Raw genomic sequence first — 26,949 nt, 5'->3', positions numbered from 1 at the left:
CCTGGGCAACGTAGCAAGACCCAATTACCAAGCCAGAATATTAGTTACCTTTCATGTAAAGGAATATGACAGATACAGGGAAGCTTCTGAGGAGCTGACATCTTGATCTGGGTTGTGGTTACAAAAGTGTGTTCACTTTGTAAAGTTCATCAATATAAAAAGCTCATATGTACTTTGTATATATAAATTATACTGCAATTTTTTCTATGGAGAAAAAAAAAAAAGGCAGGCATGGTGTTGCACACCTGTAGTCCTAGCTACTCCAGAGGCTGAGGCAGATTGCTTGAGCCCAGGAGTTAGAGGCTGTAGTGAGCTATGATCATGCCACTGCACTCCAGCCTGGGCTAAAGAATAAGGCCTCATCTTTTAAAATATATATACCGATTTTTCTACAAAAGATTCAAAAGGTATCGCTTTAAAAGATGTAAGATTTTCTAAGCAATAGGACGAAGTACTTTGCTTTAAAGTTTTTATGAATGTGTGGCTTGGCTATCTGGTTGCTTTTGAAATCAATGTCTTAGTAAGCTATTAATGCTTTTAAAATGTGTGCAAATTTACGTATTTGTAAATTTAACTTGAGTCTGTCTAGGAAAGCATTAGCAAGACTTTTTTTTTTTTTTTTTTTTTTTTTTGCGGCAGTCTTGCTCTGTCACCTAGCCTGGAGTGCAGTGCAGGTCACCGCTCACCGTAGCCTTCACCTCCTGGGCTCGAGCTGTCTTCCCACCTCAGCCTCCTGAGTAGCTGGGACCACAGGTGTACATCACCACACCCAGCTAATTAAAAAAATGTATTTTTCATACAGATAGGGTCTCCCTATGTTGCCAGGCTGGGCATTAGTAAGATGTTATGGAAAATTTTTTATACTGTTAGTAGAAAATCATAAGGAATCCCTTGCTGGTAAAATTTATATTAAAACTACTCTTAAATGTATTTATATAAAATGACCAGAGATATTTAATTTACCTTTATATAATAAATAGAAATAAATTGAAATACATTGTTAGGAATTTCAGATTTTTTAATTAGTAAATTACATATTGTTAGTATGATGGCTTAAAGTTATTTTATTGAGGTAATTTTTCGTCTTTGATTAGAAAAACTTAAAAATTGTAGTATAATTTACATACACAAAGTATATTTGATGAACTTTACAAAGTGAACACACTTTTGTAACCACAACCCAGATCAAGATGTCAGCTCAGAAGCTTCCCTGTATCTGTCATATTCCTTTACATGAAAGGTAACTAATATTCTGACTTTGTAATTAGGGATTAGCTTGGCTTGTTTTTGAATTTTTATAAATAAATCATATAGTATGTAAGACTATATGATTTATAAGTTTTTTAAAACTGGCTTGTTTCCCACAGCAATATGTTTTTGAGATGGATATTTGGCTTACAGCATTTTTCATTTTCACTGAGGTTTAGGGTTTGCTTGTGTGAATATCCTTACAGTTTATTTCTCCTTTCTGCTGATGGACATTCAAATTATATCAATTTTGGGTTCTTACAAATAATGCTGCTGTGATAATTCTTGTACATTTTTTTTGTGCATAAATGTGCACATTTCCTTTGACTGTATGCTCAGGAGTAGTATCACTTAGTCTTTGGGTATATCTTCAGATTTAGTAGATACTTCCAAACAGTTTTCCATACTGTTTATATTATATTATTATACATTTTTACCTGCAGTATTTTAGAATGTCAGTTGCTACACATTTTTGCTTACATTTGATATTGTCTGTTTTTTAGATAAAAGTTAGTCATTTTGGAGGGTAATAGTATGTCTTTTTGAAGTTTTGTTTGGTCTTTGGCCTATCTTAAAAATCGGTTTGTCTTTTTTGATCAGTTGAAGTGTTTTTAAAGAATATATTTTGGGTGCGAGTCTTTAGTTGAACATGTGCATTGCTAATATTTTCTCCTACACTGTAGCTTGCATTTTCATTTTTAATTTATTTAATTTTATTAATTATTTTTTTTTTTCTTTTTTTTAAGAGACAGAGTCTCGCTCTGTCACCCAGGCTGGAGTGCAGTGGCCTTATCGTAGCTTATTGCAGCCTCGAACTCTTGGGCTTAAGCAATCCTCCTGCTTCAGCCTTCTGAGTAGCTGGGACTACACGTATGTGCCACCACACCTGGGTAATTTTTAAATTTTTTTGTAGAGACAGAGTCTCACTATGTTGCCCATACTCGTCTTGGACTCCTGGCCTCAAGCAATCCCCCTGCCTGGGTCTCCCAAAATGTTGGGATTACAGGTGTGAGCCATTGTGCCAGCCATTTCTTTCTTTCCCTCCTTCCCTCTTTCCCTCCCTCCCTCCCTCCCTCCTTCCCTCCCTCCCTCCCTCCCTCCTTCCCTCCCTCCCTCCCTCCCTCCTTCCCTCCTTCCCTCCCTCCTTCCCTTCCCTTCCCCTTCCCTTCCTCTTCCCTTCCCTTCCCCTTTCCCTTCCCTTCCCCTTCCCCTTCCCTTCCCTTCCTCCTTCCCTCCCTTTCTCATCCCTCCCTCCCCCCCCTTCCCTGCCTCCTTTCCTCCTTCCTTCCTTCCTTCCTTCCTTCCTTCCTTCCTTCCTTCCTTCCTTCCTTCCTTCCTTCCTTCCTCCTCCTCCTCCCTCCCTCCCCCTCCCTCCCCGCCCTCCCTGTAACTATAATGAAATTTAATTTGTTTGTAATGAAATTCAGTTTTTTTTTCTGTGCTGTGCATTAAATCTATGCCTAAATATCATGACAGTGTTTATCTCGTCACTATATAAGCTTTATTATTTAAAATTTTATATATAGGTCTCTAATATACCTTATTTTTTCCCCACCTTTTCTATGGCTTGTGGATAGATGTTACTCATTTTACTGATTTTGATTTTAACAGTAGTAGTCATAGAAAATCTATTGATATGGCTTATTCATGAGAAAACATTTTTATTTTTATATGTGATATTATAATTTCTAGTATGGCAAAATTTACTGCTAGTTATGATAGGTGATTTTCACTATGGAGATTCTTTAAGAGGAATTTAAAAACAGCTTTATTCCTGACTTTAGAGAGGGCAGTCAGTTTTACTTAATATGTCATTTTATGTCTTGTTACATTTTGTTTTTGAGGAGTCATACTGGTAGTTTAAAAATACTGGGTTTTATCATCAAATGCAGCTACTGTATTTAAGCTGATGACTTAATGTCTGTGAGGCATGAGGTGATTAAAAAATGTATGTATATGCTTTTTGAAATACAAAGTAAATTGCCTGGCAGACAAGAAGAGCTTCATAAATATTATTTAGTGCTTTTTATTCTAGATTTTTGAAATAAATTGGACTTGAGACTTGATGGAAAGGATTTGTACTATAAGCTTATTATAAAATTATTAACAGCTAGCTTTTGTAAATAGTAAAATTGATTTGCCCATTATACATTTCTTTTTGTTATGCATAAAATATTTTTATTTTAAAGTACCAACATAGGATGGATTTTAAAATGCTTCCTCATGTTAATTTTTTGATAAACATAGAATGAATACTGTGTGAAATATTTTCCCACTTCATTGGCTCAGTTTTAACTCAGTAGAGTCTATAGATTGTCTAGGTGCCACTTAAAAGATGGTAACTAGATACCAGAATGTGTTACATTATATGTTTATTTTCAGGAAGAACTGAATGCATGAATGCTTCCTTAAGACATTGTTAGTATGCTGTTGTCTTGATCTTTAATTTTTTGTCTAAGTTGTGATAGAGCTCATTCTTTACATGGTCTAGTAAATTCTGCCAGTGTCTTTATAATTCATTAGCATCTCTATATATTACCTATAACATTTAAATTATAAGGCTATGAAAAAATTGTTTCATATGTGTAATATGCCAAAGTTTTAGCATATGGTTGGGGTTTTAAACTGTTTTACTGAAGCAGATTACCCTCATTAAATGGAATTCTTGGGTAGACATTACAGAGTAGGTGTAACTCTGAAGTTGAAAATGGTTTCATCTTCTTTTTTTTAAAAAAAATTTTATTATATAGGGAATCTCAACCACCAGCAGGATTTTAAAAAGGCTGTCTAAATATTTGGTAAGTAAATATTCTCCATGTTAAATATTTTGCATGTTACTTAAGTTTACACATATGCTACATGAATGACATTTACAATAGTGAGTGTAAATTACAGTTGTAATTAATATTTTAAATTTTACTTGGTTACTAGAATTTTTGTCTTTTTAAACCTATTCCAGTCATTTTCTCTCTTGCTCTTCATGTTGTGTCCAGAAATTCTTTCAAGTGTACAGCCTTAATATTAAGAGTTAAAGGAAAAATGGTTTTAGTGAGCAGGAATGCTAATACTTTATGAATAAAACAGAATTTCCCCTACTTGAGATTTTGTATTATTTCTTTTGTGTGAAAACACTAATACACATTTCTTCTTTAGCCATCCATTACTTGACTCCTCCTTGTATTTAGGTCCTATTGGCTGCAGCATGCCAACATGAGCCAAATACTGTGGTCAGCATGTATGCATTTCCTATCTAGATTATTCTTTGTTCCAAGATTAAAATATGAAAAATTATGTAGGTGTCTATAGTTAAGAATTTCATAAACTTATGATTTCATAGATAAAGCTTTGACTTTTTCATTTTTGAGTAAAGGTAGGTGAGTCAATTTCAGAATGTATTTTACTTCAATTACGTAGTATTTTATACTTGTGTACTATGATTATATAGATATAAAATGCTTTGGTTAATCATAATAGATTTTAAAGTTATTAAATATGCTTCAAAAGGAGAAAGAAATGCTGAGACATTGCATAATGAGGTGTCATAATGTAGGCTTTTGATTATTGTTTTTAACATAGTAACAGATTAAGGAGAAAATATTTAGTGATAAGCATTGGCTTCTTTTATTATACTTTTTAATGTGTTTGAAGCAGCAAATATTTGACCAAATTATTTTTCTTAAATTTTATAGTAACCACAGTAGGTGCCAAAATGTTCACCAGTTACACTGTTCTGTTTACTGTACATTTGTAATAAATATAACTACTTTTAGGAACAAATGATGCCACAGAGATCTCTTAAACAGATTTTTACCACTTTAGAAGGTGGTAACTGATTTCTGGAGATGTATTAAGTAGAAAAGAGTAACTTATTGTCATTTTTTACCCTATTGATGCGTATATTTGAGTTAGAGGGAAGCAGTCGTCTTTGCATTATGTGCTTATCATGTGTATTTCATCTTAGCAAATTTATTAATTTTAGTGACAGTTTTATTGAGATGAAATTTACATACCAGGAAATTTCATCTCTAAGTGTACAATTCAGTGATATTTTAATTTATTCACCAAGTTGTGCAACCACCAGTACTGTGTAATCTTAGGTTACTTTCATCATCCTCCTTCTCGATACCCTCTATCATCCAGCCCTAGGCAACCACTAATATGCTTTGTTTATATAGATTTGCCTATTCTGGGCATTTTATAAAAATAGAATCATACAGTGTGTGTCCTTTGTGTCTGGCTTATTTCACTTAGCATGATATTTTAAAGCTTCACTCATGTTGTTGCATGTATCAGTGTTTCATTTTTGTGGCTGAATATTTCTTTGTATATCATTTATGTATTCATCAGTTAATGAGTTATATCCACTTCTTTTTTTGGCTATTAGGAATGTTTTTCTATGAACATTCTTATATAAGTTTTGTGTAGATATGTTTTTGAGTATATTTGGATGGGGTGGCATTGCTCGAAAATATAGTAACTGTGTGTAACTCTTTGAGGAACTGTCAAAATGGCTGTACCATTTTACAGTGCCACTAACAATGTATGAGGATTGTAATTTCTTCACATCTTCATAAACACTTATTGTCAGTCTTTTGTATTTCAGCCATTCTAGTAGGTATGAAGTTGTATCTCATTGTGATTTTGATTTTGATTTTGATAATGACTAATGATAATGACTAATGATAAGCATCATTTCACATGCTTATTGACCGTGTATCTTCTTTGGAGAAATATCTTTTCAACTCCTTTGCCCATTTAAAAATAATGGATTATCTTTTTAATGTTGAATATTGTAGACATTCTTTATATCTTCTGGAAACTAGTCCTTTATCACATACATGATTTGCAAATATTTTCTCCTGTGGATTATCTCTTTACTTTTTATGATGGTGTCCTTTGAAGCAGAAAAGTTTTAATTCTGAAGTTCAACTGATCTGTTTTTCCTTTTGTTGCTTGTTCTTTTGGTGTTATGTTGCAGATTTGTTTTTAAATAAATACTCATTGATAGCCTAGGTCTATGACAAGGTTTTAATTGTCATAGGACTACAAAAAAGCATTGGCATTTCCTGTGTTTGACAGTCAAAGCCCAAAGGAGGCAATTATCCTTGTATTTGTGCTTCAGTTCCTCAGCTAATTGTTTTAAGCAAAACCTATGTTTTGATCCCATGTGTTACTGTGAAAATATTAGCTGTGTGTGATATGTTTATTGATATTAGTCTTGTGGATTTATGTTTAGTTTTTCTTGGATTGAAGAAGGGAGGGGCCATCCTTAATAGGTGTTTTTAGTGTTCTCACGCTGCTAATAAAGACATATACCCAAGACTGGGTAATTTATAAAGGAAAGAGGTTTAATTGACTCACAGTTCCTCAGCGCTGGGGAGGCCTCAGGAATCTTATAATCGTGGCAGAAGGGGAAGCAAACACATGGTGACAGCAAGGAGAAGTTGCAGAGTGAATGGGGGGAAAAGCCCCTTATAAAACCATCAGATCTTGTGTGAACTCAGTCACTATTACGAGAATAGCATGGAGGTCATCATCCCCATGATTCAATTACCTCACACTGGGTTCCACCACAGCACGTGGGGATTGTGAGAACTGCAGTTCAAGATGAGATTTGGGTTTGGACACAGCCAAACCATATCAATACTTTAGTTTATTATGACAATTACTGCATATTTTATTTCATAGCTTAAGAAACCATTGCTTTTTAGACTAAGGATTATCAGGTGCTTATCTTTCTTGTGAAGAAGGAATAGATTTTGATAATCTCACTGATTTTAATCTTGTACAGATTATTTTTAAGCAATGATATTTTGATTTCTTTGTAAACTTATGTATGGAATATGTAAGTTTTTCCTCTATTAAGTAAATGTCTTTAATTTTTTTTTTTTTTGAAATGGAGTCTTGCTCTGTTGCGCAGGCTGGAGTTCAGTGACACAATCTTGGCTCACTGCAACCTCTGCCCCTCGGGTTCAAGCGATTCTCATGCCTTAGACTCTTGAGTAGCTATGATTATAGGCATGTGCCGCCAAACCTGGCTAATTTTTGTATTTTTTAGAAAAGACGGGGTTTCACCATGTTTGTCAGGCTGATCTTGAACTCCTGACCTCAGGTGATCCACCTGCCTCTGCCTCCCAAAGTGCTGGGATTACAGGCATGAGCCACTGTGCCCGGCCAGTGTCTTTAATTTTTAAGGTACCAGTTTAGTTCCTTATTTTTTTTTATCATTATGTGACGTTATGTGGTCAGTTGAAGATATATTTCATGATATTTTGGCCTATAATGTCTAATTTAGTTTCTGGAGAAGTGGTGTGTAACAATGGAATGTCGCTCATCTTTAAAGCATTAGCTTTCTGTGTGAGGTTGTGGTTGTAATATAAATACGCTAAATGTGGTTTTATTAGGGGAATTGACTATTCTTACCTTTCATGTTATCTCACAGTATTCTTTGTCAACTTAAAATAATGAAAGGCCTATTTGGATGAGATTTTATAGTGCTAAGATCACTGATATTCTTGTTAGTTGATTTAAAATCATGGTGTTCATTGACTAACAGTCACTTGAGTGCCTATTAGATGGGTAATTTTTTTTTTTTTTTTTTTTTTTTTTTTTTTTTTTTTGAGAAGGAGTCTCTGTCGCCTAGGCTGGAGTGCAGTGGCATGATCTTGGCTCACTGCAACCTCTGCCTCTGGGGTTCAGGTAATTCTCCTGCCTCAGCCTCCTGAGTAGCTGGGATTATAGGCGCACGCCACCATGTCCAGCTAATTTTTGTATTTTTAGTAGAGATGGGGTCTCACCACGTTGGACAGACTGGTCTTTAACTCCTGGCCTCAGGTATCCACCTGCTTGGCCTCCCAAAGTGCTGGGATTACAGGCATGAGCCACCGCCCCTGGCCAGATGGGTAATATTGTTCTATATATTGATGTTCTTATAGTTTATGTTATAGTTTCCATGGAAATTTAGCAATGGAAAAGGAAATGAAAAACTTACTCATGGTGTTGTTAAATTTTCAATAGTCTTGAAAGTAAGGAAAATACATAATTGAGAGCTACCTGCAATTGTTTATATCAAATGTGGTAATTAAGAGGATTTTGGTGACCTATCTATGGCTGAATTAATGCAAAATAGCCTTTTCTTTCCTCTTCCCTTCTCTTGTTCTGTGTGCTTACTATCATAATAATTGAGTATACATTAATTTTCTTCAAGTATTTATATTTTAAATAGGATTGTAATGTCAATAGAGACTTTTTTTTTTTTCTTTAAGGTAAGTATCCTTTAAGCTACTAATTTGTTACTAGAGTCTCTAGAGGCTTCCATACATAATAGGTAGCACAGCTTCTCAGGGCATGTCCAGCCTTGCTGCTCTGCTGATCCATAATACACCTTGGAGATACTGGTTCTGGTTATATGAATAGAACAATTAAATTGTTCTTCATTAGATGGATTGTTGATTACTAATCTTACTCAGAAAGGCTCAACTGGACTTGGATTATTCTAATTGCCAATACTGTTTTTGCACAGTATTGAACAGTATTACTTTGAACAGTAATACCCCTTTTTCTTCCAATGAAGTTATTGCAGTAACCACATCATTGCAGAGAATATTTCTTAAAAGCTTTTTTTCAGTATTCACTTCTTTAATGAAAAACTTAATCCAGATTAAGCCACATACATAGACGTTTTGACTTTATTATTTTGAATACTTAAGATTTCCAAACTCTCTTTAACTGTCTTCACACAATTTCTGGTCTGTTATTTTAAGTAATTACAACTGTTCATTTCTTCTGCTTTTGTTTCCTCTACATGGGCTGCCTAGCGTTGCTAGAGTTTCATCAGTTTCCTGTCTTGAGAGGTTTCTAGTACAAATTCACATTTTCCCTTCCTAGTTTATCCAAGTTCCTTCCTGGTAATTTTTATCTTTTTGATCTGTTTCATTCTGCACGTTATTTGGAACCGTTCTACTGTGCTCAAATGACCAGTCTGATCCCTAGTTCTCTTACTCCTTTTTCATTGCATATTTTATACCCTCTTTTCATCAGTCCATCTTAAAGAATAAAGTGTTTTCATTTCAAAAGCTTATTATCTCTGTTTTTAATCTTAGCCCTTCTTTCTTCTACCATTTTTCTTCCTCTTATGCTTCATGCTGGGTTCTCTGCCTTATCAGACTTAATCTTGAAAAGTATGTTACTTCCTTCCCATTATCTCCAAGGTTGTTTGATTTATAGTCCATTCTAGGTGTCCCCAATTTCTCAGCTCTTATTCAACTACTTTCTGAAGTTTGCTATTATTTCTGCTAGTGTTCTGCTTTCTTAAGTGTGAGTAAACACATTTCTTACTTAACCAGGTAGATACACATTAGCTAGATGGATCTGGCTGTAAACATGCTATTATTTCGAAGATAAAACTGAGTTCCAAATGGCTAAATCTTTGTCTTTTCACTTTTCATCCTTTCCTGTCTTTTTTAGCGTTTTTTTTTTTTTTTTTTTGCTGCTTCTTAACATTCACTTCTCCTTTGTCTTCTGTAATAAACCTTAATGGTTTTTCTCCTCTCTCTGGCTAAATGTTTGTTTTCTTTGTTACTGCTTTCTTCTTTTATATACCACTTATATATAAATTGGGTTGAAGCTTTGCTCTTAGCTCTTTTTCATTACACATCGTTTTGAGGATATGATCTCGTGTTCATTATGTAGATTATCACAAAGTTGATGACTCAGAAATACCACATTTTTTTTAGTGACCTGTTTTACCACTATCTCAATTGCCATGTCCTTAGCACCCCAAAATTGTTACTTCCCAATGGAAAAGTTTGTCTTGTACAATGCTTGATATATGGTTGGAACTAAGTAAATGCTTTTTGAATCATGAACGAACTCCTTATCTGAGCTATCCAATCCATTCAATTTTTTTTTTTTTTGGTTAAGATAATGGTTTTAACTGTCCACCTATTCTCATGTCACAAGCGCTGTAATATCTCTGACCACTTCTTGTCTACACTTGTTAATATTAATGTGATATTTTGGTCCTAAGTTTGACTAATGAGGAAGATGACATTTTTGTCTGCAGATGGTGGAAATAAAGATCACAGAGATTGTGATTTCCTTATGATTTTATGGGTAGTGGTGGAGTTGAAACTTAAAACTAAGTTTCTGATGACATGTTTCCTGGTGTTCACAGACAACATTTTCTTTTTTTTTCTTTGAGACAGAAAGTGTCACTGTGTCGCCCAGGCTGGAGTGCAGTGGTGTGATGTCTTGGCTCACTGCAACCTCTGCCTCCTGGATTCAAGTGATTCTCATGCGTCAGCCTCCGAATAGCTGGGATTATAGGCGCCCGCCACCACACCCAGCTAATTTTTATATTTTCATTATAGACGGAGTTTCACCATGTTGACCAGGCTGCTCTTGAATTCCTGGCCTCAAGTGACCCACCTGCCTCAGCCTCCCAAAGTGCTGGGATTACAGGCATGAGCCACCACACCTGGCCAAAAACATTCTTTATAATGATACGAGTAATATGCCAGACAAAAGATTACTCAGTGTACTATGTGAGATTAAAAAAAAAAAAAGACTGGAAATGGAAGTGGGAGTACTTTAAATTCTTGTCTGATGAGGTAAAGATTTTAAGTTGGTGGAAGGAATAGGAAGGAATAAAAATCAAGGATGTGAGAAATTTTTCATTAATTAGAATTTTGAGATTCTTCTTTGAAGGATGCAGTGATGCTAGTGAAGTGGTTGAGTGAACCATCTTTCTGGTAACAGTTACAAAATCTGGACAAAATATTGAAAGAAAAACTTTAACTGTTTTAAAAGCAATGGAAAGTAACCAAAGAAGGCAGAAACCAGATGAGAGCCTCCAACTGCAATGTGTAATTGTATGTTTGTGGCTTTCTTGCCTTATGGTGCATTTTCGCCTCCTATCGTTCAGTGGCATAGGAAAGAAGTTATGGGTAGCCTAAACAGTTGGAAATTTACTCAGGGGAATCATGGAAGCAATAAGTAAGATCCAAAATCTGAATGTAAACTCTGTCCAAATCATGGCTAATCACGGAACTATACATGCATAGAGGAGACCCTAGGGGACCCAGTGTCGAAACAGGTAGAAACAAGAGCGGAATCTGCTCCTGAAAGAATTGAACCATGTGGGGTTTGTGATTGCTTCTTTTTTTGACAGTACATTTCTCAACTTGCAGGCAATTTGCATGGCCAACAGCTGGCTTGAGGTATCAGAGCACAGAACATATTGTTGACAGAAGAGTTAAAATTTAGGGAACAGACACTGAAAGCAAGATAACATCAGAGGATGTAGGCTACACATCTGAGTATAATCTCTGCCCAGTTCCTTTACTGACCACCAGGCTACCCAGTGCAGAGGGGATGCCCTGGGCATCAGATTAGAAGGAGGAAGCAGCTGGAAGGTGAAAGAACTAAGCAAAATCATTGTTGCTTACCACAATGGAGACACACAGTAAGTCCTCACTTAACGTTATTGATAGGTTCTTGGAATCTGACTTTAAGGGAAACAATGTATAACAGAACATTTTTTTCCTCATCAGTTTTATAACAAAACTACGTTAAAGGAAATGACAGTATTCAAGGACCTTGCTGTTTGTTGTTTTGCTTCAAGTTGCTGTTTCCAAGACCTATCGACAATATTAAGTGAGGACTTACTGAAGTTTGCAGTTTGAGTCCATATAAGCCCATTCAAATCATACAACATGAAAACCAAATGGTCCTTTGAAAGATTGCAACAAAATCCGTTTGCTATAACTTGCTATTTATAATATGCATTTTCAACCAAAAAATTATTAGATATGCAAATAAAATGGAAGTATGACTCATTTTCAGGTAAAGAAAGTCATTCAATAGAAATTAACCCCGAGTATAGCTAGATACTGAATTTAGCAGGCAAAGACTTTAATGTAGCCCTAAATATAGTCAGAAGAATTTAAGGAATCCTATGTTCAAAGGATTAAAGAAAAATACAGTCACCCCTCTGTTTCCATGTTTCTGCATTTGCAGATTCAACCAACCATAGTTCAAAAATAGTTGGGAAAAAACATAATAAAATTTACAGTACAGCAATAAAAAATAATGCAAATAAAAAACAATGAAGTCTTGTTGAGTGAATAGATAGGAGATCAAAACAGAGAAACAGATACTATAAAGAAGAAGCAAAAGAGAATTTTAGGGTTGAGATCAGTAAATGGAATGAAATTATTTTATTTTATTTTATTTTATTTTATTTCATTTTATTTTGTTTTATTTTGCGACGGAGTCTTGCTCTGTTGCCCAGGCTGGAGTGCAGTGGTACAATCTCGGCTCACTGCAGCCTCCGCCTCCTGGGTTCAGGTGATTCTCCTGCCTCAGCCTCCCGGGTAGCTGGGATTACAGACATGTGCCACCACGCCTGGCTAATTTTTGTATTTTTAGTAGAGTAGAGATGGGATCTCACCATGTTGGTCTGGCTGGTCTCGAACTCCTGACCTCAGGTGATCTGCCTACGTCAGCCTCCCAAAGTACTTTGATTACAGGCGTGAGCCACTGTGCTTGGCCCACGAAATGAAATGAAATAAGCGAAACAGTTGTTTGGAGATGGCAAAAGAATCAGTTAAAGATAGATTAATAAAAGTCATCTATCTGAAGAGAAAGAACGGAGAAAAATAAGCAGAGTTTGAGAGACCTTTGGAGTAATACAATGTTTGAACATGTATCTAAATGGAGTCTCAGATGGGGAATAAATAATGGCTGAAAACCTCCCCCAACTTTGGTGGAAAGTGTCAATTTACGTATCCAGGAAGCTCAGCAAACTTTGAGCAGGATAAACACACACAGAAAACAGATGTAAGCACATAAGTGGTCAGATTGCTCAATGCCAGAGAATTTCTTGAAAGTAGCCAGAAATAACGTACCAGAAACAATGGCGACCTCTAGCCATGAATATGGTATATTCAGCAGAAAGGCAAAAAGCTATCAAGTAAGAATTCCGTGTTCATCTAGAAGTGAAGGTAAAATAAATACATGTTCAAATAAACCAAAACTGGGAAATTTTCACCAGCCAACCACCATTGCAAGCAATTCTAAAGGACTCAATTTCAAGGGAAATGGCAGCAGATGGCAAGTGCCATCTGCAGGAGGAAATCAACATCAAAACTAGTAAATACATAATTTACTCTAATTTTTATAAACTGTATTTTTCCTTATTTTAAAAACAAGTACATATAACTTGAAGCAAAAATTATGATGCTGTATTGTTGGGTTTATAATGGAATTTGAGAATGTACATATTGTACAATTTTTAATATGTATGTTATGACATACAAATTAACATATTAATAGTCTTCTAACTTATGAACATGGCATATCTCATTAAGGTTATTGTTTAATTTTAGTAATGTATAATAGGCTTATAAAAACTTAAAAATGGCCGGGAGCGGTGGCTCACGCCTGTAATCCCAGCACTTTGGGAGGCTGAGGTGGGTGGATCACGAGGTCAGGAGATCGAGACCATCCTGGCCAACACGGTGAAACCCCATCTCTACTAAAAATACAAAAAAAATTAGCCGGGCATGGTGGCGGGCGCCTGTAGTCCCAGCTGCTCGGGAGGCTGAGGCAGGAGAGTGGTGTAACCCTGGGAGGCGGAGGTTGCAGTGAGCCGAGATCGCGCCACTGCACTGCAGCCTGGGCGACAGAGCGAGATTCCATCTCAAAAAACAAAACAAAACAAAAACAAAAAAAACTTAAAAATGTGGTAAAATGCGTATAAAATAAAATTTGCCATTTTAGCTGTACAATTTGGTGGCACAGTTACATTCACAGTGTTGTTCATTCATTACTACTTTTTCCAGAACTTTTCTATCATTCCAAACAGAAACTCTGTACCTACAAAGCAGTAATTTCCCATTTCCCTTCCCTTAGTCCCTGGCAGTGTCTAATCTACTTTCTGTCTTTATGAATTTGGCTATTCTGTATTTCGTATATAGTAGTCCCCCTTATCCACAGTTTTGCTTTCCACAATTTCAGTTATCCGTGGTCATCTACGGTCTGAAAATAGGTGATTATAGTACAATAAGATGTTTTGAGAGACCACATTCATATAACTTTATTACATTATATTTTAATTGTTCTTTTTATTGTTGTTAATCTTTTACTTTGCCCAATTTACAGATTAAACAAATAAGTATATATTTATAGGAAAAGACATAGTATATATAGAGTTTAGTTCTATCTGTGGTTTCAAGCATCCACTGGGGGGTCTTGGAACATATCCTCTGTGGATAAGTGGGGGACTAGTGTACTTCCTGCTGTGCCCCTTGATTTGGAATCGCTGCTGTATGAATATAAGGGCAGTCTGCCTGTGATGTGACTCTCCATTGATCACCAGGGTGTATGAATTAATTGCTGTTTATAAAGAGTCTTGAAATGACTGTTGAGTTTGCTCTGTGTATGTGTACATACAACAGTATGGCTACTGTTGTAGCTGATTTGGCTATGGTACTGTAGTACCTTATTTGCTCCAAAGAGATGGAGTAGTGATAAAATCTGTGTTTACTCGGTGGAAGCTTGTGTAAAAATGGGTACTCTGTTTTATTGAATTAGCTTGATTGGAGAAAGTGGAAGTGCTGATGGTTTTGAAAATAATGATGATAATGATGTCATCTCTCTGGTTTAAATACTTTTGTAGCACTTGTGGTAGATTGAATGCTGGTGTCAGTAGTAAAGTCATGCTGTAGTTATAGTCTGAACTAGCTGTACTGTTTTGGGTAGTAACTTAGACAGTAGAGAATACCACTTTCCTAGGCAGGGCTCCTCACCTCTCCTAGGGGGCCATTTCACTGCATCTTGGAGTGAATATACAGAGAGGAAGTAGCTAGATCCTAATGTCTATAAGTTATGTCAGTTGGGGAACAATTGTGGTTGTCAACCTGTGTTAGGACTGTATTGGTCTTGCTTTCAGTTGTGCTATAAAGTGGAAAAAATTGAATTGTTTATTTATCTCTTATTTATGGTGAAACTTTCCTGTTGTCCATAGAAGTGGCATAGCAAGCTGAACATAGCTGGGTTGGTTCTTCATTACAAGATCCTACCCCCACCTCCCTTTCTTTCCTGCCTAGTTTCTTGTATCCATGCTGCAAGCTCTTTTTCCCAGTTAGAAGTAAGTTAGTTCGGTCTTAATAGAGCTGATTTACAAAGGAATTTTATGTGTGTCATACTGTTTGATTCTCTGAAAGGTGGATATGGGACTGTGGTAACATTCCAGCATGATGTTAACTGTGCTCTCATTTTTAAATGTGTAAATGGGTGTGTGTGAAATGGTGGCTTGTCTGATACAATATTGGCTGCTAAGACATGTCTGACCTAGAGCCTATATGTGTTGACTTCTTAATAGTCTCATTACCATGCCGGATGATGTATATCTAGCTCATTCTTTTTAATTGACTAAGATGATACATATCTTCTGCCTCTTCAGAGTTAGAATGTAAAGGCAAGTGAAAAATTTATTAGATGCTTTTAAAAGATGAAAATAGATGTGCTCCGTCACTAGTATAGTTTCTTTTTGACCACTGTGTCAACTTGTTTAGAAAGTATATTTTAGGCCAGATGCGGTGGCTCACACCTGTAATCCCAGCACTTTGGGAGGCCGAGGCAGGTGGATCATGAGGTCAGGAGTACAAGATCAGCCTGGCCAACATGATGAAACCCCATCTCTACTAAAAATACAAAAATTAGCTGGGCGTGGTGGCACGTGCCTGTAATCCCAGCTACTTGGGTTTGAGGCAGGAGAATTGCTTGAACCCAGGAGGCAGAGGTTGCAGTGAGCTGAGACAGCACCACTGCCCTCCAGCCTGGCAACAGAGCGAGACTCCATCTCAAAATAAATAAATAAATAAATAAAAAGACATCAAAATCAAACATCAAATTAAAAGAATTTCCTGAAGTAACCTTTTTTTTTTTTTTTTTTAAAGTAGGGGTGGGGAAGATACGAGTAGAAGAGAAATGAATTGGAAACTGAGTACCACTACCCTTTTGCTTACATTCTATCCAGAAATCTTTCTTAAATTCCACAGTGTCAGTGTAACATCTTTTATCTTTTGAGCTGTCTTTGAGGTTCTTTACTTTGTCTCTGTTTGTTAGGATTCTACTAGAGAAGTTGTTTTCAGATTTTAATTTCTCTGCTCCATTTTCATCTTCTAATTTTTTAATTAAAAAAATCCAATTTTATTGAATTCTAATTAGTGCATAATTTGTTGAGTTTTGACCTATATGTGTACTCATGAAACCATCACCACAATGTATATATCCAGAGAATATATACATCACCCTCAAAAGCCTCTTTGTAATCTCTTCCCTCCCCACTTCCCAGACAACCACTGATTTGCTTTCTATTACTGTAGGTCAGTTTGTATTTTCTTGAATGTTACGTAGGTAGAATCATATAATGTGTCTCCTCTTTTGTCTGATTTCTTTCAGCCCTAGCTCAATATATTTGAGATTTGCCTGTATTGTTGGATGAATAATCAATACTTTGTTTTTTTGTTTTTTTAACTGGGGAATAGTATTTCATTTTTAGTACATATAACAATTTGTTTTTTGCCTGTTTCCATTTAGCTATTATTGCTGGATTGGGTTATTAACAGTTATTGACTGTTGTAAATGAAGTGGTCACAAATGTTTGTGTGTGGCATTTTATGTGGACTTGTGCTCTTATTTCTCCTGTAAGTGGAATGGCTGAGTCATATAGTAGGTATATGTTTACCTTTATAAGACACTGCCAAACTTTCCCAAACAGTTTGTATCAGTTTATATTACCACTTGCAGTGTATTCCAGTTGCTTCATATCCTCAGAATTCTTGGCATGGTCAATATTTTAATTTGATTTGTTTTAGTAGCTGTATAATAATATCTTATTATGGTATTCATTAATCATTAGGAAAATGCAAATTACGTTGAACATCTTTACCTATGCTTGTTTGCCATTCACATAGTTTTTTGTTGAAGTATTTTCTCAAATCTTTTGCTTATTTATTTATTTATTTTGAATAAGACAGAGTCTGGCTCTGTCTCCTAGGCTGGAGTGCTGTGGTATGATCATAGCTCACGGCAGCCTTGAACTATCGAGCTCAAGTGATCCCCCTATCTCAGCCTCCTGAGTAGCTGGGACTACAGATGTGTACTATGACACTCGGCTACTTTTTTTTTTTTTTAAGTATTTTCTTTTAAGAGTTAGGGCCTGACTGTTGCCCATGCTGGTCTCAAACTTCTGGCCTCAAGCCATCCTTCCGCCTCCAAAAGTGCTGGGATTACAGGCTTGAGCCACAGTGCCTGACTACTTAATTTTTTTATTGTTTGTCTTATTTTTGAATTATAAGAGTTCTTTCTTTGTGCTAAATACTAGTCCTTTGGATAACTATTTGCAGATTTTTTCAGTTTGTGGCTTGCCTTTTTTTCTTTACCATTGTCTTCTCAAGTTCAAAAGTTTATTTTGATGAATACACGTTTATATTTTTTCTTTTATATTTCATGCTTTTTGTGTTATATTTTGGTAGGCCAAATAATGACCCCTGAAAGATGTCCACATCCCAATTTCCAAAAGCTGTATATATGTTACCTGACATGGCTAAAGGACCTTTGCATATGTGGTTAAGTTAAGGATTTTGAAATGGGAAGATTATCCAGGTTTATCCAGGTGAGCCCAGTATAATGAGAGAGTCCTTGTGAGAGGGAGGCAAAACCAATCAGGGCAGAAGAGATGAATGACTGCAGCAGAGGTTGGAATGATGTGTTCTGAAGATGAAGGGAAGGGGCCATGAGCTAAGGCCGTGAGATAATAAATTTATGTTGCTTTACACCAAGTTTATAGTAATTTCTTACAATAGCCAATACAGATTTTACCTTAAGTGGAATGCTGCTGTAACACATACCTAAAAAGGTGAAAGTGGCTTTGAAATTGGGGTTTTGGTAGAAACTGGTAGAATTCTGAGGAACGTAGTAGAGAAAACCTAGATTGTCTTGAATGTACAGATGGTAGAAATACAGATGTTAAGGGCTCTGCTGGTGAGGCCCCAGAAGGAAGTGAGGAGCACAGTAGAGAAAATGTGTACCATCTTAGAGAATACCTAAATCATCATAAAGAGACTGTTGGTGGAAATGTGAACATTAAAGGTGCTGCTGCTTGTGAGGGCTTTGAAGGAAATGAGGAAGATATTATTGGAAACTGAAGTGAAGGGGATTCTTGTTTAGATTGTAACAGAAAGCTTACCTGAATTCCGTCCTGCAGTTATGTGACTAACTCTCCTGTCTTGCCTGGGTATAACAGCAGTCATTTATGCATACATTTGCAGTTCTACTCTGTACTTGTTATAAAGTAGTTTTAATTAAAGTGACAGATTTATATTTTTACAAATTAAATTTAGATTTAAAAAATCAGTATTTAGAACAAATATCTTAGTAGACTATATATACTTATTCTTGAGATATTATCATTATTAAATCTTTTTACAGCTTCCTTTTGAGTAAATGGATATGTAATTTAAATCTTTAATTTCTGGATTTCCTGATGACTTTTCTTAAAGAATAATTTTTAAAAACACATTTTAATTTATAACTAATGGTTATTTAAGGAAACACATATATTAGTTTTATTTAGATATATGCTTTTTTATTATTGATTTGGACAATGGAAGTGCATTGTTTGGTATAATAATATTAAATGGTAGCTCTTGTTAATGGCTAATATTTATTAGTGGATACAACTTACAAATATCCATACATTCAGTCTTTATCCTCATCTTCCATATCTCTTTCTTCTGCATTCTAGGTTTTTTTGTTTGTTTTTTGGAAGGAGGATATATAAAAAAGTAATTATTTCTACATTTTTAGCTATTGCCAAGTTGAAAGTCAGTGTTTAAATTTTTTTAAAAAGGGCTGTTTAGTGTGTAATTCCTAAATATTATAGTTCCCTCTTCTGTCCTTTCAGAGCTATTGCACCATGTTAAAATTTTTTTGCATTCAGTTCAACCAATGTTTGAAAATTTCCAGTAGACTTAAAGTACTTCTCTGGAGTTAGAAGAGCTCCTGTGTCTGATGCTATATTGCTAGTATTTCTCTTCAGGTTGGAATTTGGAATAGTCATTATCAAAAGTTATTTGTAGGCAAAATAAAAAATAACAAAAAGAAAAAGAAAGTTATTTGTAGGATATATTGGAGACTGGGGTACAAGATAAGTGACACAGTGAAGAAACACAGACAGTTTCAGAATATGAGACACCTAACATGGTTTCTGCAAGTTAGTGGCATGGGAAAAAAAAAAAAAAAAAAAAAAAAGAAGGACTTAGGGAGGGAGTTACTCTCCAGTAAAAGAGATATAAGAAGCAGTACTATAGTTATATACAATGGGTCGTTCTTTGGATTCTGTTTAGATCAAATTAACTGGAAAATACATTTTTAAAATAAGATGGGGGATTTGAATATTGACTGGTATTTTACTTAATATCATGGAAGTATACTTAGTTTGAATGCGTATAGTGACTTTGTGAGCATTAAAGGCAGTGGCCAAATTATTTAATGATACATAATGATGTATGTGGATGAGGGAAGTAATGACGCGATGTCTGGAATTTACTTTAAAATACCTTGGAAAAAATGAATAAAAGATAGATAAAGCAATATTGCTAATATTTTAGTACCTGTTAAATATAGGTGATGGTAGATATATAGAGGTTCATTATAGTCTTTTCTCTACTTTTTGAAAAATTTCATTTAAAAATTCAAAAAAATTCTAAAAATATATTTTCTTTTAGAAACCAACACGTGCTGAAAAAATTCAAAATTTTGTTCATTGACCATATTTTTGCTGCCACCACTCTTTCAATGTTTAAAAAATGTTCTTAAATCTTTAAAAATTCGATTTACTTTTTCATTAAGAAAATGAAGCATTTCCTGGCCATTTCATCCTTTCTCTTGTATTTTTTTCTCCTTACCTGCTGCCACCAACTACTAGAAAAGTATTTCTTTTTGTTTTTATGTACCTTCTCCTTGAAATATAAAAGTTCAGTGAAGGCAAGAGAGATTTTAGCCTGTTTTTGTATGATTGCATCTTCTTTATCCATACCTGTGAAGCATGTGGTAGGTGCTGAGTAAACATGTGAATGACTGAATGGATGACTGAATAGACTGAATGGACCAGAGTTCTAGAAGACATGGGGTGATGTGGGGTTTGGTTAAGGACAGAACCAAGGAGAACCCCTTTGAAAATTAACTCTGTGGGATTTACAGGGGAAAATGTGGGCTAATACATGAGAAGATTAAGAAATCATCTTTCCTGTTTGACTGTAAAGTCTTAATATTTCAAGCATTTAACCTATTTTCAGCATAAATAATTAAGTCTTTCTAAAAATTTTTTTCTGGGACGGAGTCTTACTCTGTTGCCCAGGCTGGACTGCAATGGCGCGATCTTGCCTCACTGCAACCTCCACCTCCCAGGTTCAAGTGATTCTCTGGCCTCAGCCTCCCGAGTAGCTGGGATTACAGGCATGCGCCACCACGCCTATCTAATTTTTTGTAGTTTTAGTGGAGATGGGGGTTTCACCATGTTGGCCAGGCCGGTCTCAAACTCCTGACTTCAGGTTATCCACCCGCCTTAGCCTCCCAAAGTGGTGGGATTATAGGTGTGAGCCACTGGCCTGGCCAGTAATTAAGTTTTTATACTGTAATTTCTCTAATTGTCTTTAATGTATTCTTGAAAAGTGTTTTTCCTCCTAATTTATTTAATCCTGCAAGACAATCCGTTCTTGAAGTTCTGTTTAAAGTTTATGTATTTCTTCTCAGGAAAAAAATAACTTAAAACTAGTGATTTGTACAGGCAAGATGAGTTTTAGAAACTGTTCTTATAATTTCTTTTTATATTAAAAATATATAATGTCACATTTCCCTTTTCCTAACAACTGATCTTCTTTCTTTTTCAATGTATATTTATAAGCTAGATTTTTAAATTTTGCTCCATGGACTACTGTAGTTGTTCTACTACTTAAAAAATGAAGATGTTAGTATTTAACACTGTTATGAGACACAGCTGATAACAATTGTGCTCAACAATGAAGATGACTAAAAATTGGGTTTTTAAAATGACAGTGAAAATTCAGAAACATTTTATGCTTGCTGTTCTAAAGTGAGTATTTTTCTGATCACTGCTTTAAAATTACTGAAGTCCCTTTAATAACCAACTCTGTGTTTTAAGGAGAAAATGTGAGAAAAGATTTTTAGTGATTCTAAATTTGTTTTGTTCTCTTAACTTTTAAAAATTATTGAAGACCCCAAAAAATCTTTAATTTATGTGGGTTATCTCTCTTAATATTTACCTTATTAGAAAATAAGGCTGAGAAGTTTAGTTTTCATTTATTAAATTTATTTAAAAATAACAGCTAAGTACGTGTTTACACAAAGTCTGGCTTACAGGAAGACAGTTGGATGCTCATATCTGCTTTTGCATTCAGTTTGTTAGGATATTACATGCTGTATACTCTGACAAAAACTTTACTTTGTGTATACTCAAGAGAGAGTAAAAAACATAAGTAACATCTTAGTATTATTATAGAAATAATTTTGATCTTATAGACTCCATGTAAGTGTCTCAGGAACTCCCAGGGTTCATATTTGGAAAATTGCTGGAGTCATCTCTGAGATGCTATGTGTGACAAATAGTGTTTTTAAATGAAACAATAATTTTTAAAATATAGTGTCAATTGGCTAAGTTTTTATTTGATACCTTCCCCGCCCCCCCCCCCCAGACAGGGTCTTGCTCTGTCATCCAGGCTGGAGTGCAGTCATGGCTCACTGCAGCCTCCACCTCCTGGGCTCAAGTGATCTTCCCACTTTAGCTTCCCAAGTAGGAAGTAGATGGGACTACAGGCAAGTGCCACCATGCCCCACTAATTTTTGTATGTTTTGTGGGGACAGGGTTCACCATGTTGCCCAGACTGCTCTCATACTTCTGGGCTCAAGCAATCTACTCGCACCCGACTCAGTGTCCTAGGAGTTCTGGGAGCCGGATTCTTATTTGATACATTTTTACCTTTAGAGGAACCATAAAAATTAGTTTATGCTACTTATGCAAATAAATTTGAGCATTGAGGAAGTATGTCTTGTTCAGGGTTGTGTTTGTAGATTTCACATCTTTTAGACTACCATTTAAGAGAAGTGATCACCTTGTATCTTAAGGAAATTAAAATTATTTGATAGAAATGGATTGTTAAATATTTTTAAAACAAGTTTTGACGGTTACTTGCAATTAAAGGGGAAAGCAACTTTCAAATGTATTAGTTAATTGAAGAAATACTCAAGATCCTTAATTGTCGTTAGTGAACAAGTATTAATATTCTTTCCTCTTTGAAAACATATCTATACCTAGACAAAGTTAATTATAAACTTTTTCATAAACAATATTATGCTTTTTTTTCTAGTAATTTTTAAACCTTATCTTTGTTGGTTTGCCTTCCAGCTCCCTCTATCTGCAACCTAAGAATCAATAGTACTCTACATCAAATTAGCTGATGTGGAAGGAAAGTGATAAATAATGAAAGTATCTCATATTGCTTATACTCTGTTTAAGTTGTAATTAATATAAGATCCAAGGGATATTGGTGTGGGGGATGAGGAGGAGGGAACATTGCAAGTCAAGCTATTTCACAGCTATTCTATACCTTTGAATCTTTTATTTCATAATTTTCTTTAGAAACAATAGTAATGCAGACCGAATAGCTAGTAAGATAACTTTCATTAATAGCAGTATGGCAAGGATTTTTAATGCTTGTTGGTAATATTAGACACATGATTTATTTATAGGCTTTTGTTAATTAGAAAACTAATACAGATATCAAATTATTATGGACAGGTTATACATTTTTTGGCAACACAAATCCTACCAGGTTTTAATGCCTGATACCTTGTTTTTATGTTAGCATGAGGTGTTAATTTTTTCATTACTACTCTTAGCTTCCCTGGTTTACACATTTGTTAGGAGTACATCAGCAGTACTAGGACATTTTTCCCTAACGTGTCTGACATGCATCTGAAAGTGTGACAGAGCAAGAGTATAGCTAGATTTTAGAAGTTCTTTTTTTCATTTAAGAAACTTAAATTTCAGATTTGATAGTACTTCAGATTTTCTACATAATGTGCTCTTTCGATGAATAGCTGTGTAGCAGCAGCACAGGAAAAGCAGAGTTCTTGGCAATACCCAGCTCAATTGCATCTGCAGATGAGGATTTAAAATTCTATGCAGCAGACAGTACCTCCAGCAGGCGAGTAAAAGGTTACTGCATTATTGTTCTTGTTTGTTTCCATAGCCTTTATCTACCAAAGGATTTTTAAAAAATTGAATGTGAAATGCATGCCTGTTTTTAGATATTCTGGAAATTGATTTAAGTATAACATGAATATCAAAAGGGCAGTGCAAGGTGAAGGCAGAGGCAGTGCTGGATCTTGTTAGCTTTAAACCAGGGAAGAAATTGAGCATATTACATACACAAATAAGAAATCTTTCAGTGCCACAGACAATGGGAAGTTTTAAAATACATACTTTAATTCAAGGTGTCTATTATTTAGTTTTTAGACTATCTTCCCCAATAAGGGTGCTATTACATTAGCAATCATTGGTCTATGAATGTTCATTTAAGTTATAGTAATCTGAAGTATGATTATTTGGGAAGACTATAAAGTATTTGTATTAATGTGACCCTCCCTTGTCCTGGAAATTGTAATGTGGATTAATTATGTGGTATAGACAGATATCTTTCTGCATTTTTGGCAAAGGTAAAATGCTTAAATATAAAAGGTATTATAGTATAGCTAACATACTTAATATTGTTGCTTATGTTTTCAGGGTGGTTCATGGTTTTTAAAATAATCTTTTAAATGAAATGCAGATAAGTAAGTGGGGGAAAATTCAGTATCAAAACAATGAGGTTTTTGATGGCTTTTTACTTTTTGTCAATACCTACCTATATAGCCATATGTCCTTTTTTTCTCATTAAAACTCTTCTAACATTTATGATAGCAGGAGCCACCTTGGATTCTCCAGCTTGTTTATTACATCATTATCTGCACCAATATTTTTGCTATAGATTTTTATTGTTCCATTACTTCTCAAGTCTACATAAAGCATCCAGAGGGAATTTTTACTTGCATGTCTTATTCAGTTACCCTCCTACCCTCTCTCATCAGTCCTCAAAGATTTGTATTAGCTACTGTCTACATTTTGTTTATTTAAAAAATACTTAGGCCTATATTTTTGTATTGTAGATCGAATAAGATTGAAAACAGTTCTGTAAATAAATCTATAGTATAGAAGTAAAATTTGTTGATTATTCTTACTGTGAGTATTTGGCAGGCTTCTTGAATTGTAGAGTCATAAAAGGTCAGCAGTTCTGATTGGTAAGTTAAAGAATCCGTCCAGTAATTTGCTCCCTGTTGTTTCTCAAAGCAATGCAGCAGCAGTTCTTTTCCAGATATTGAACGGTTCTTGAACAGTGTGTGTGGAGATGGGGAGGGGTGGAGCTCATTCCTGTTGGTTGTTGAAATAGTGTGCATTTACAGAGGGAACAGGTTGGATAGGCTGAGCTGAAGGAGTGGGCAAACAGATCTAAACTGATGGAAGACAGAAAGTGGTTAGTATAATTTTGGGGTGTCTTATCTTGAGTTTGCTCCTTTGTTAAGTACTTGGGCTTTAATATAAAACAATTAAAAATATTAAAGCACCTTACCTTCTTTCTAAAGAGTAACTGGGAGACTTCTATTTTTAATATTGAGTTTTTCTTGGCGATGAGTTTGTGGCTGGCATCTTCTGTAGCAAAGCTGTTGTTTTATTCTTTTTTAGCAGTGTTTCTTTCAGCCAAAGAGCTGCAGAATGAGGCAGTTTGACAATTTTGAGTATATACATGACATCACCAGTTCTGATTTTTTAAGTCAAGTTCTCATCCATTGAGCAAGTCAATGTGTGGCTGTGGCTGCAGCATTATTTCTTCTTTAATGAAGAGGTTGAGCCGTTCGACCTGCTGCTCCGATTTGTTCTCTTGTAGCCATACATCAGACCAGTTGCAGAGATTATCCATCGAATGTCCCAGGCAACCAAAGGTAACTACATAGATTTATTTCAAATAAAAATATGCAATGAAAATGGATGCATTATGACTAGGACCAAATGATTAAAAATAAAAGACCAATTAAAGATGTTCTTAGCAGTTTTCTTGACCTTGCAGTAGATATCCAATATCATTTTGTCATCATCAGATTGTGTAGCAATGGAAATGCACTGCAGTAATTGATTTTGTAATAGGATCAGGTGATTTACTAGCTGCACTGACAACCACTTGCTTGCTTGCTCTGAGCTGTGGAGCACTCTAATGGATGTTGTGATTTCAGCCTGGAGTTTATGTGAGACTGCCGGCCACTTAAAGCAGCAGCACTTATTTTAAAGATTAGATTAGTTTTTCTTTCTCGTTTTCTTTCTTTCAAGTTTTGTGAGTAGCCTCAGTAATTTGATGGTTAAGTTGTGTGCCCTCATGAAATTTTAGAGATTATATATTATTTCACTTATCAATTCATAGTCCTTCTGCTCCATATTCCTAGCTCAGCATCAACATATTCTGGTATTGACCATGAGAGTATATCTCTAAAATATGAGAGTTATTGGTGATTATGCTATGTTATCTAAATGAAGTGGAATATTCCTCACATTCGTAAATTTCATTAGCTTCAAACTCTAGCTGTAATTAGAATGATGGTAAGGTTCTTGATCTCTTTGAGTTGTACTACAGTTGTTTTGCATCCTTTTTTGGTCTTTTACTTTCTTAGTGGTTTCATGGGTACAGCACCATTCAGGAAATAGGAGTTGTATTACTTCTAAGGGATACTGATGAGGATATAGAAAGCTATTTTAAAGTAGTGTTTAAGGATATAGCAAATTAAAAATCTAATATCCAGTATTATACATTTCAAAGTGATTATTTTAAAATAATTTTTGTTTTCCTTTTCTATGCCTTTTAAACAAAGAATTGGTTCAAATATAGAAGTGTAGGAATATTGCTAACTGTAAAATAGAAACTCAGATGCTGTCAAAGACTTTGGTTACTTAAAAGTTTTGCTGATGGTGTTATATTAGAAAAGAAACTCTCTTCCACTCACATCCTCACCAATACCACTACCTCATGTAAAGTGTTTTATACAGATTCCGCCACATAAAAATACTGAATTCTTTATCATTCCTTATTTATGTTCTTGCCATGATAGAGACACCGTTTCTCTCGACCACATCTAAAAACATTTACAAAAATTAAATAACATTAACAATTTACTATAGTAGAAACTGAGCATAAAATTGTCATCACATGTGGTATTCAAATCACCATGTTAAGAGAACTTTCCTTTTTGATATACTCAAATAGTCACCTGTAGTGTTTGAAGCCTTAGTGTTTATAGAAAGTTGAAAATATTATCTGTGCTAGTCTGCACATTTCCTTTAATTCAGATACTTTACACATTAATTATGGAAGATTGAATATAATTTAAACACTAGTGTTTGTAATCATTCATTATTCAACAGGTAAAAAGTTTATAGACTCTCCCGACTTTCAAGAAAAAACCCTTCTGTGAACACTGATGAACATAAGCACGTTAATATCATTTAGGATTTGGTCAAGGGTGTGTCTG

General features: G+C 35.1%; 1 protein-coding gene across 4 annotated transcripts in view; it reads left to right on the top strand.

Moving 5' to 3' along the window:
• The window catches only part of FBXW7 (F-box and WD repeat domain containing 7), a 217,173-nt gene that overhangs the window by 62,958 nt on the left and 127,266 nt on the right, over positions 1-26,949 (top strand). Inside the window, exon 2 of one of the 4 annotated variants that reach the window (XM_030916488.1) lies at positions 3,999-4,046. The exons of the other annotated variants lie outside the window; for them this stretch is intronic. The gene's annotated coding sequence lies outside the window, so the exon portion shown is untranslated. The remainder of the gene's footprint in view (positions 1-3,998; positions 4,047-26,949) is intronic. 4 annotated transcript variants of the gene reach the window in all.

This window comes from Rhinopithecus roxellana, chromosome 2, assembly GCF_007565055.1.
Source record: "Rhinopithecus roxellana isolate Shanxi Qingling chromosome 2, ASM756505v1, whole genome shotgun sequence".
Lineage (NCBI taxonomy): Eukaryota > Metazoa > Chordata > Mammalia > Primates > Cercopithecidae > Rhinopithecus > Rhinopithecus roxellana.
The sequence above is the reverse complement of the archived record's forward strand: the minus strand, read 5'-3'. Positions and strand labels throughout refer to the sequence as shown.